The following is an 11,610-nucleotide window of genomic DNA, read 5'->3' on the forward strand; positions in this document are numbered from 1 at the left end:
ATCGACGCTAACGGCGACTACACAGTACGATTTGGCAATGCTTCATTCAAAGATTCTATGCCTTGCGTCTGGACAAAGCGTCATCCGCAACCATTATTATAGCAAATCCCTTCAACTGAATGGCTAGACGCAGTAAATCGGTTGGATGAGATAGTTGCGCGTAAAAAATAGGGAAAAGCTGGCCCGAGTGAGACTTCTTTTTATTATTTTTTTTATATTATAAAATTATTGCCGAAAAAGTCAGTATTTTTTCGCAGTCTACAGTAGGGGAAAGTGGTCGGTTGCCGGCACTGGTCGGCTGTCAGCACCCCGACGTAACTTTTGGCAGATAACAGATATGGACATTCTGGCATATGTCATACATGCGCTATATAAGCACGATCTTTTTGTGCCGACTACCGAATCAAACTGATGCCTATGTCTTGTTTAACAAAGAAAATATTTTTTTATCAAGTGAAAAACTTCTGAGTAGGTTTTCACTTAATATAAAAATATATTACAAACCAAAGTAAAAGGATCGAAAAGGTAAATTTACTCATTTTGTGATTCAATATTGATTGCTACCGTAGCGTTCGCAACTAATCTTTTATTTTCACTTTTCAAAATTTTTGTTTTCGGCACCCAAACATGGTCGATTGTTGGCACCCCTTTTTCCAAGGGAATATCAAGACAAATCAAAGTTAATTGCCTAATTTCAGATTATTAGCCACGTTGTGAGCGAAAATTACAATTTTGAAAGCTTAATTAAATATGTATAATGTATTTCAATGTAATTAATTTCATTGCCATTTACATAATAAATCTTGATATTTTCAGCCATAACGCCAACAGTTCATATTTTTTCGTTTACAATCGTTTTTTGGGGTGCCGACAAGCGACCACCTTTGAACGGCATAAAATCAACACTCAAAAAAACTATTTTTAAAAAATTTCAGACTGATAAAATACATCATTTTTCACCATTTATAAGTTTATATAAATAGGCTTCCATTGATACGCAAATATCTCAAGTTTATTCACTTGGGCGAAAGTTATGAACCAAGAACAAAAGGGTGCCGACAACCGACCGCCTTTTCCTACTATTAAGAAGTGAGTCAACTTTGACCGTTGTTTCCTAATATCTCAGCAAAATAATAATTTATTGAATACGCAATATGGCAGAATGCCGTTTGGCCGAAAAGTTAAAAAAAAGGAATTGAAGGGCTAGAGAGAAATGAATAATTAGAAGTGAATAATGAGAATTGCAATTTGTGAAGCGCAAAGTGAGGGATAAGAAGTTTCTAACTTCTCATAAGAAATAAGTCATAAGAAGTATGAACTAAGGAGTGAATGAGCGAAGAGCGAGGAATGAAAAGTGAAAAGTAAGATGTGAGAAGTGAGAAGTAAGAAAAGTGAAGTGCAAAGTGAAAAGCGAGAAGTGAAAAGTGAACGGTGAAAAATGATTAGTTAGAAGTGAGAAGTCAGAAATAAAAAGTAAGACGTGAGAAGTAAGAAGTGTGAAATGAAAAGTGAGAATAAACAAGTGAGAAATGAGAAGTGATTATTAAGAAAAGATAAGTGAGAAGTGAAAAGCGAGAAATGAGAATCCTTCTTCCTTTTTCCTTCGTAATTCTTCTTTCTTTCTTATCCTTTCATCTTCTTTCGTTCTTCCATGTATCTCACCACTCAGATCTCACTTCTCAATATGTCGTCTCTCACTTCCCAATTATCATCTCTCACTTCTCATTACTAGCTTCTGGTTTCTTACAACTAACTTCCTACTTTTCACTTCTCACCTATCATATCTCACTTCTCATCACTCTCTTCGCATTACTGACCTTTCACTACTTATTTCAAATATCTCAGATCAAGCCATTTGAAAGTAACTCGCCACCAGGACTGTACCAAGTTTTTCATGCCTTCATTATCATGATGCAGCTGGTTAAATCCGTAATAGCCTATTCAGATTACGCCATTAATGACATAATAATTGGCGTTTCAGGGTAAATACGCTTTATGATGTCATTATTTACGTAATATTCCATACATTTTGCGCTGTCAAAAGATACCCTCTAAAAAGAATTTATTACGAACAATTATTACGAGAGAGCTTTCGTTCTAACTGGGATGCAGGGAGAAATTCAACAAAACAAAACTGACAAGCGTCACGCTCTCTTTGCCAGAGAGAAAATTCTCTCTGTTTTCATTTCGTTTCGTAGTTGACAGTCATGCTCTTTCTGTCGCACCAGGGTCGAATGCATGTTAGATGGAAATCTTCAGAGCGCTGAAGAATAACTCGGATTGTGATGGTTTTGTGGAAAGCATTTTATAAGATGAAAAATAATGATGATAATTATTTATTCTCCACTTATTCAGCATGAATTGTTTAAAAACAGATGCTCTCTAGAATTAACATGAAGTATTTAACTTAAACCTAGATTTAATAGAACAAATCGAATAAATTTTCTAAGTTCAAGGGCCAATGCGGAAGACAATTTAAAACGTAGGAATGGTTGTAAAACGAATATATTTGATGGATAAACATGATTTCATAAATTGTTTCAATTCTGCTCCTTGAATGGCTTAATATACTTTGGATTTCAACATTTTTCACGTGGGACAACTTTACGATTTGAATGGGTATATACATAAGTAGAATAACATTAAAAAAACATGGATTGGTAATGCATCAATTCATCCAACATCCAGTTTAAATTATATCACATCCACACGATTCGATTTTGTTAGTCATTGATTGTCGAGTAGAACGCAATGGTTCAGTTTCCATTTTTGAAAAAAAATTAAATTGCTGAGTTGCCCTTCATACATAGAGATACTGGTGGAAATACATTTTAGTTCGATAATATTTCTTGAAAATTGGTCCAATCGTCCTTTTTTTATTTATTTGTGAGAATTCCCAAAAGTATCTAAATTTTTCTATCAAATCTCCGTTCGATCATAGTACAGAATCAAAATACTTTTTAAACTTAAACATAAATTGAGGAATAGTCTGATTCCCCGAAGAATGGCGCTCAAAACTAATGAATGTAGCTTCGCTCATTATCCTTAATGAGAGCTTCAAATATTCTTCGAAAATCCCTTTTCATATTTTTTTTTAAATTTTTTTTTTTTCGTAGAAACTTTGTTCAGAAAAAAAGTTCGATTGTCGCCACACAAATGCTTAATTTCGCAAATTAAATTTTAAAACTCTCCTTGAATTCAACCCTGTATTAGCGTGCAAATGAGGAATCATGGAAACGTCAAGATATATTATCTTGCTGCAGTCTGAACACCTCGTAATAATTGGATACCCTCTCACTTAACAAAGTCATAAATAGCCCAATCTGAATAGGCTATAAGGATTACTAAAAAAAACTCAGATTTATCTACCTAGTGGTGATGATGCCTTTTTCGCTCACCATAAAATGCATCGCGAAAAGTTTGAGAGGTCAAAACAGCAAGTAATGGGGATAAATCCCATTGTTTTCATCATATTTAATTGCATGCATTTATTCCACAAATATAAATCAATCAATAGCTTGGCACTGAAAAAATTATCACAATACAAGTATTTAATTATTATATAGACTTCCAAAAGATTTGACAGACATATTGTACGAATTTATGTCAAGCAACATCGTTAGTTGTTTTCAGTATTATTTCTGAGTATAAAATCCTGTTAAAAAAAATGTGACAAAATTCTGGCGTAACTGTCAGCAAATTGATGGTAGACAAAATCGGATGCAGACAAAATTGGGGCGTGATAAAAATTGAGTCATCAATGTAACTTGTACAGATTCATTTTTGGAATGGTAACATGTAAAATATAAAAAAGTAATCTAATTTTAAGCATATTTATTAGAACAAATAATCAACCGGAAGACAATATGTGCTCTGTTTTGATAGAAGCCAGAAATAGTGCTTTATCAATTATCAATAAAGCTTGTAATCTGAACAGAATATTAGCATCCTTTTTACCATCCTCACCTTTAAGGAAGCCAAGAATGTTTAAACGAAAAGAGACAAGAATAGAAAAAAATACTCCTGGGTGAAAATAAACGATGCGATTAACGTTTGCGTTGACATTGAGTCAACGTTCTTCGCTTACGTTGATGTTAACGCAACGCCGTCGACGTTGAATCTTTGAAAAATTAACGTTAACGGTGCTAATCGTTGATTAACGTTAACAAACCTGGTATGCAATAAACAAAATCAATCGAAATTGGCACTGTTAGAATAATACTTCAATGTTTTAAATATAATAATAACTATTGGAAAAATCAAAATAAATAACAGCAATTGAAAGGGGCTTTCTTTATAGCCTTTCGGTACATTTAGTTTTTCAGAAAGGTAAAAAATCAAGCCCATAGCGCTATCGAGAATATTTTTAATATGAAACAATAAGACAGGTTTTTAGTCGAATTCAATTAGCCACAAGCAAATTGCTTAGCTCAAGTTCCCGAAAAACGAGTGAACTGTTTGATCGGACCGATTTTCAATAGAAAACAACAGGATAAGATTCCCCGTCGAATACAACTTGTCGCAAGCAAATTGGTTAAAGTTAAATGCCAGAAAAATGAGTGAGCTTGAATGGGTTTTGCGTGTAAATATTGTATTTTGGCTTTTTTGAGCCCATAGTGCGATCCGGCCGATTTTAAATAGGAAACAGCGGGAAAGGATTCTCCATCAAATGCAACTTGTCGCGAGCAAATCGACTAAAAAATGAGTGAGCTTTTTGTATGGGTTTTGCGTATAAAAAAATGTATTTTGGCCATATTGTTTGAGCCTATAGTGCAATCGGGCCGATTTTCAATAGGAAACAACGGGACAGGATTCTCCGTGGAATGCAACTTGTCGCGAACAAATAGGTTAAGGTTAAGTGCCCGAAAAATGAATGAGTTTTTTGCGCACATACATACACACACGCACATACACACATACACACAGACAGACATCACCTCAGTTCGCCGAGCTGAGTCGATTGGTATATAACACTATGGGTCTTCGGGCTTTCTATAAAAAGTTAGTTTTTGGAGCGAACGTAGAGCCTTTCGGTACACTTAGTGTACGAGAAAGGCAAAACACAAATACCACCCAATGGACCAGCGGGGAGAATCTATCGTTTCACGAAAAGATTTCTCCTTACCAGGGCGGGAAAGGATCATACACTGCACAATACATACGTTCAGATGATTGACGTCGCTAACCACACGGCCATGAAGCCTATTACGAATACGAGATTAATTTCGAAATTTGGCATGGAGACAGTCCTCAGAATGGTATAGGCTTCCGCAGAGAATATACTACTCTTTCGGGTGACTGTATGATCCGTGATCCCGTTTTTGAAGAAATTATCTGAACTCCAGAACAATTTAGTGAAGCTGTTAGGAAAGCTCTAAAACTAAAGAACTAACCTTAAATGAATTATTGAACATTTATGGTCCTTCGAGGATCCGGATTTGTGAAGTTTAATGGCCACAGCTTGGCGTACAAAGTTTCCCATTGCATGTGGTGATAATACCTATATCTTCTTGACATATCTGACGAATCTGGCTTGGGTCGACAAACAATAGAGGGTAACGTGAGTACACTCAACAAGCTAAGTACGAGAATTTCTGAAGCAAATTACAATTTGCATGTGAGTTTCACTCTAGTACGTAAGGAATTTGTTTGCGATTACGATTTTTTGGGCAATTCGACTACGCAAAGATTTTTGGAATTTGATTTAGTTTGCGATTTAGAACAGGAATTAAATGAAATATGGCATCACTACGCAAATTGATCAAGATAGGGCGGGGTTTTGTGGACTCTATGGCTAACATGGAGGCCTTTTTGGCCAATTTCCAAGCTGCTCTTACCCGGATACTGATTAGTCGATGCGTGGCACGTTTTTGATAACAGCAAAAAAGCATTTGCCTCCATGAACTTCTCGGCAGCTGAATAGCCTTGTTTTTAAATTAATACATATCTTCTTCTTCTCTATATGTAAAAAATGAGTTTACATTTCCTTTGAGGCAATATAACTCACGAACGGATGGACCGATTAGCCTCACCAGTTCGTCTTGAGGTCGACTGTGTTCATATGTATAGAAAATATAGAAAGAAAATACATCATTAGGGCGAATTAAGAGAAAACCCAACGTGATCGCACAAAAATAATCTAGAGTGCGGCCCTGCATTGAACTCAATAATTGACAATTGAATGCAAAATAATAGCTTAAACCCCGAGCAAGGTCGGGTACGTTCAACTAGTTACCAATATTATTGAATTTTTTGTAAAATTTTTAAAAGGTATCATCTAACGTTACAACTATGATATTCAATCAGTATTAGCTCAGCTAGGCCATATTACCCCCTTTCTCTACCCCTATCAGATTGAGCTGAGATTTTGGGGCCTATCCACAAGCGACATATTCTAATGATTCGTGCATATGCTGTCAAAATCCAGTCTCCGGTTAGCATTGCGAGTAAGGGAGTAGGTAGCATTGCCAATCCGGAGGTGGCGAAATCGATTCTCGGTTGGCATAGGATGTTTTCTGGTAGGAAACATTTTCGGTTCCCTGGACATAGTAAATCAATTGTGCTCGGCACATAAGAAAGCAGGCTAAGTTCCAGTTGGCATGTAGAGACATTGAGGAATAAGAAGCATATTCTGTCAAGTTGTAGAAGGATGCAAACAACTAATTTTGCTAAGTGTAGCGTTGATATTTTTTGGAATTTTCAGTGCCAGAGCTTCCAACGTTTCTCATTTGCACACTACTCTCCCCTATGGTCAAGTCAGTTAGCGTCTCGAGCTGCGCAGGTCTCATGAGAGCACGCGCAAGTGTGATTCTATTTGTAGGTACCGTTAATGTAAACACAACGTGCATGAAGCTGTGGCATATGATGGAGAAATTTAAAATAATGCGGGTGAAACTCGTTCGAATTTGATTGTCGGTACACTTTTAACTAGTTTTTACGGCAGATACACCACTATTGCGATCAGTACGTCTGGATATCAAACGAGTCATAAGCACATCCCGGCGCGCCGTTCTTGGTCGTGTGCCATGATGACTGTTTCATGTTGCTCTTTATCGTCATCCCATATACGTGCTTCGAGTTATGAATCACTGCACTTCCGTTGCTAAGAACTATATCACGTCGCCTTCAAATAAACACACATCCCCGTACATATAAACACAACTAATAACGTCACCCACCATTATTTGAAGTATTCTTATTGGATTTCTTGGAAACGTCCTTGAATGGGATGATTGAAAATCTTATTTTTAAACTATTTTTGCCAAACCCTGATAGTATCGATCACGAATCCATATCGATCACAAAATATCGAACAGAGTACATCACATTCCAGAAAACAAGCACCACTTTCAATCACATAAACAACTCACGTCTCAATAACCAAATAAGGAACCTATCTGAGATTTACCGTAAATTGACATCGTTCACCTCAGGTATCGATCCCAGATCACACGATTTGCCTGATTCAAATCCCCTTCGAATTCAATCAGTTTACGTAAGCATTCCAGCCATCCACCGAGCCACCGCTAGATATTTATTTTTAAAAATCAATTTTATCATATCTTTTTGATAAACGCAAAAACCATATCCTCACACATCCACCGAAGAAACCGACGAAGGCGACACGACACAGGCAAAAATGGCGGATCAATGTTATTTCGACACCCCTAGATCGAGAGGGGCAACCAGATGCATTGGTTCAGTCGAATTTTCTCTAATTTTTGTCCAGTTTAGCCCAAATCGCGATTCGATCCGGCTCGATCGAACCTTTAACAATCAGGACGTACCTTTTTCAGCAAGCCGTAGGGCTTTTTCTCACGGAAAACACGGGAAAATTAGCACTTTGACACAAAACGCCCTAAAACTGACACATACATCACACATAAGTCAGAAGAGATTCAGCTTTTTTCAGCTCTCATCTTCGGCTCTTGTTAGTCCATTCATTTGGCACCATCACCACATCAGCCAGCGGCAAGCCATATGTGTTGTGTAGTCTGCGGTAATGTTTACTTTTTCCATTGAATACACACGGCATTGCCCATGGAGAGGTAGCCTTACTGTGTGCTGTGTATTTACATTCATACCCATCGTGCACACGAAAACGACAAACTCAAATCACTGCTACACACATTGATTATTTCCTATCTCTACAGCGTTGTTTATGAAGCATGCGCAGACAGCCGGATGGGTGATCTGTGTGTGTGAAATTATGAATGAGGTGGATAGGGAAGGAACGTCAAAATCGATATGCGGCTCAGCAGAGCTTGACAGATGTGTCATCTCTTGAAGTAACTAACACTATGCTATTACCCGGTATGGCAATTTTCGTGTGTATGTTACTGAACCTAAAAGGCTCGGTGAGGGTTAAAGTTAGTTGGGGTTACACTTCTTCCAATTTTGAAATAAAATAAAAGAAGATTGTTTACACAACAGATTGAGCATTTTCAAATAAATCCCCGGCAGTTCAGTGATACTGGAAATAAAAAATAAATGATAGATTGCACACAACAGAGTGTAATGTAATAAATGTAAATTAATGTCATGATCATTTACGTTAACAATATTTTTGAAGATTCTTGAAAAATCGCATTTCGCAGTTAGACAGTCTCGCATTTTCATTACTTGTTCAGCGAAATGTCTCACATTTTTCTTACATCCTAATATAGTCCCACGAATTACCAAAATAATCAAATTTCAGGGCAAAGGAATCTCACAAATTTCTTGAGATTGCCTTTATGAAATCTTGTGAAACATGTTTTGCGCTTTTGTACGACAATTCACACGATTTATTTTTTACAACAAAGCTTTATTATCGTGTTTTATAATTTATTTTTTACATGATTAGTTCGATTTGTGATGGAGTACATTATCCAAGGCCAAGGATTGCGCTGATTGTTTTGCTGCGAAAAAGTAACGCATTTGAAATATGTTTTAAAAACGGGCCTGGGGTAAAACGCCCGAACGGTGGTGCAAAATGACTTAATTGTATGTAAAATCCTGTGAACGCATGGTTGTTTGTTTTGTCCTAACGGATTGAACAACACCATCCACCCAGGGATTGTGCTCATGTTTTCCATTGCTAATATTGAATAGTAATGTTAATATTCACTCATAACTGTCCTACAAAAGATTATATGAATGATTTTATGAGTCAGGACATTTTACTCATGCGGCTATTCACCTACTTGGGCAGAGTGTATGTAATTAAGAGTGGCGACATGTCCCGCGTTCGACAAGTCTCCTGCTCGTTTGGAACACGATTTTGTATGGAATGACAGATGAATTTTGTTTCAATTCTGACAGTGTCGACATACACTCTGTACTTGTGGAGCCTACTCATGCTACTCGGTTGACATTGCACGAAACAATACATATGAAAGATTTTTTTTAAGATTGCGAGAATTCGGCTATGTGCCTGGTGTTGGAAATTTGATCTCATCAAAAGCCTTCTGAGCTGCGGATGTCAATGGAGGTCCTTCGTGGCTTAGTAGGGAAAGTACCTTTCTAGCGTACTGGTTCCATGGGATCAAACCCCATCGAAGGAAGTGATTATCCTCCAATACATTTTTCGAACTACATCCTTAAGAGGCGAACCAGCTCGGGGCTGAAAGTCTCTTCGATAAAAAGAAAAAAAAAACTAGGGTAGGTGTACCGGTTTTGGCCAAGTTAGTGCAGCACGACTAAATTTAATACTTTTTTTTCTAGTAAATGATGCCCCATACACATGTATCAATGCATACCATCAAATTGATCGTGTGTTTTACAGAATGATTTTGTTAAATAGTGCAAATCATTTCAAAATGTTAATAAAATCACTGTTTTAAAACAAGATGTCTTGTTCCTGATTTGGCCATAGTGTTCCTAATTTTGCCAAGTAGTGTTCCTATTTTGGCCAATTTTACTTGATTGGTTTATGTATAGAAAAATTTCAATTTAATTTTAAATAGATTATCAATCAATTATGAATGTAAACTTTCATCAAAAGAATAGCAGGAATTATTTCTCTAATACGCCTAATCATTCACAATTCCTTCTTCTAGTCTTCTAGTTATTAGTGTTAACTGTTCTTATCATCTATCATATATGCAATTTAGAAACACAAAGAAAAGAAATTATATATGTAAACATTCATTTTTTATTTCAATTGTATTGTCAATTATACCATACATTTTTAATGGAATGTACAAATTTCAATGTTCATCAATATTTTGATTTATATGGCTTTCATTCCGTTTCATCGTCTTGCTGCATCAACTTCTCTTCACTCTTTTCTCTTTAGTCTTCTTGTACTAGTTCTATCCTTTTTATTATCTTTTATTTAACTCTTTTTTAATTTTTATTCTTTTGATCAAACCTGGCCTTTAAAATTTGCAGTTCTTCTTCTTAAACCTTCACACTAATCTCCTACTGCACGTTTCTTCTTCTTCATATTTTTCTGTAGTTTTTCCTTAGTCGTATTCTGATTCCTTTTCGTTGAATTTCCAATTCCTTTCGATCCCTTATTTGCGTGTTCCTCATTTGCTTCGTCAGTTCTCTTTCTCCTCCTTGACAATGCTTCTTTCTGCAGCAGCCAGCTTCTTAGTCAATTTCCTTTTAGGTTTGTGCTCGTGCTCCTTTTGATCTCCTACACTTCGTTTTAATCCCTTTTCGCAATCTTTTTTCTTACTTTTCCGTAGCTCTGCTTCAATCTTTTTCTTTTTACGTTCTTCATCCTTCTTTTGCTTTGCCTCCTTACGATCGTTAATTCTCTGCTTCTTTTTCTGCTCTTCCTCTTGCTTCTCTGCTTCAATTCGACGTATTTCTTCCAACCTGGCCGCTGCCGTGAGGACTGGATAGAACTTTTTTTGTAGTTCCGATGTTTACCGGTTCTCTGTGGTGCTGGTGGTAAGTTAAGAATGTCGGACAAACTAGTTCTCTTGGGAATGTCCTTTCTGTTATTCACATCCTGAAATGTACTTATCTCTTGTTGGTTCACAGTTAGCTCAGCGTCTACAGATATGAACAAATTATGATATGAACATTTAGATTTATTTAATTGTTTAATAAACATTTACTTACCACGATCATGGCCCAAGTTCTTGTCCTTGATTTTAAAGAGTTGACTTGAACTTTGCTTGCTTTGTCCTTCGAGCATTTGTACTATTTGCTTTTCCGAATAGGCCTGATGAACCGGTGTATCAAAGCACACACTTCCACGAGAAGAAACAGTGAATTCTGCTAAAACGGTCTCACCACGTGCAGTAAAACCAGTAGTAACTTGCTCTTGTACTGAAGTATCTCCGAATCCACTTTCATCCAGATAGCTTCTATCTTCCTCGATGACAGGCGTCAGCAACCCTGTATCTACTACCGATGGCTGTAGCGATTGTTCGCTGATCTCAGCGCAGTTGGGGGTAGACAAATTTATCTGGACAAACGGCTGCAGGAACTCTTTGAAAAAGAAGTGCACGATCTTTCCCTCATGTGACAATTCAGCAGTGTCTGTTTCACTCAAAATTTGCGACGTAGTTTGTGGCCCAATAAGTTGAAGGGCTTGTTCAATTTTTTTCGTGTGAATCGACACAAAAGGTGATACGGTGAATGTCATTTGCGGTGCGCTGAATGCATGAA

The 11,610-nt window shown here is 36.8% G+C and overlaps 1 protein-coding gene across 6 annotated transcripts in view; it reads right to left on the reverse strand.

Moving 5' to 3' along the window:
* The window catches only part of LOC134218558 (talin-2), a 192,875-nt gene extending 184,964 nt beyond the window's left edge, over window positions 1-7,911 (reverse strand). For 4 of the 6 annotated variants that reach the window (XM_062697702.1, XM_062697704.1, XM_062697705.1 and 1 more), the window contains exon 1: window positions 7,788-7,911. The gene's annotated coding sequence lies outside the window, so the exon portion shown is untranslated. Of the gene's footprint in view, window positions 1-7,408; window positions 7,561-7,787 lie in introns of those variants that run through there. The other 2 variants (XM_062697696.1, XM_062697700.1) reach the window with 2 other exon arrangements.
* Window positions 7,912-11,610: the final 3,699 nt, after the last annotated feature.

Source organism: Armigeres subalbatus, chromosome 2 (assembly GCF_024139115.2).
Source record: "Armigeres subalbatus isolate Guangzhou_Male chromosome 2, GZ_Asu_2, whole genome shotgun sequence".
Classification (NCBI taxonomy): Eukaryota; Metazoa; Arthropoda; class Insecta; order Diptera; family Culicidae; genus Armigeres; species Armigeres subalbatus.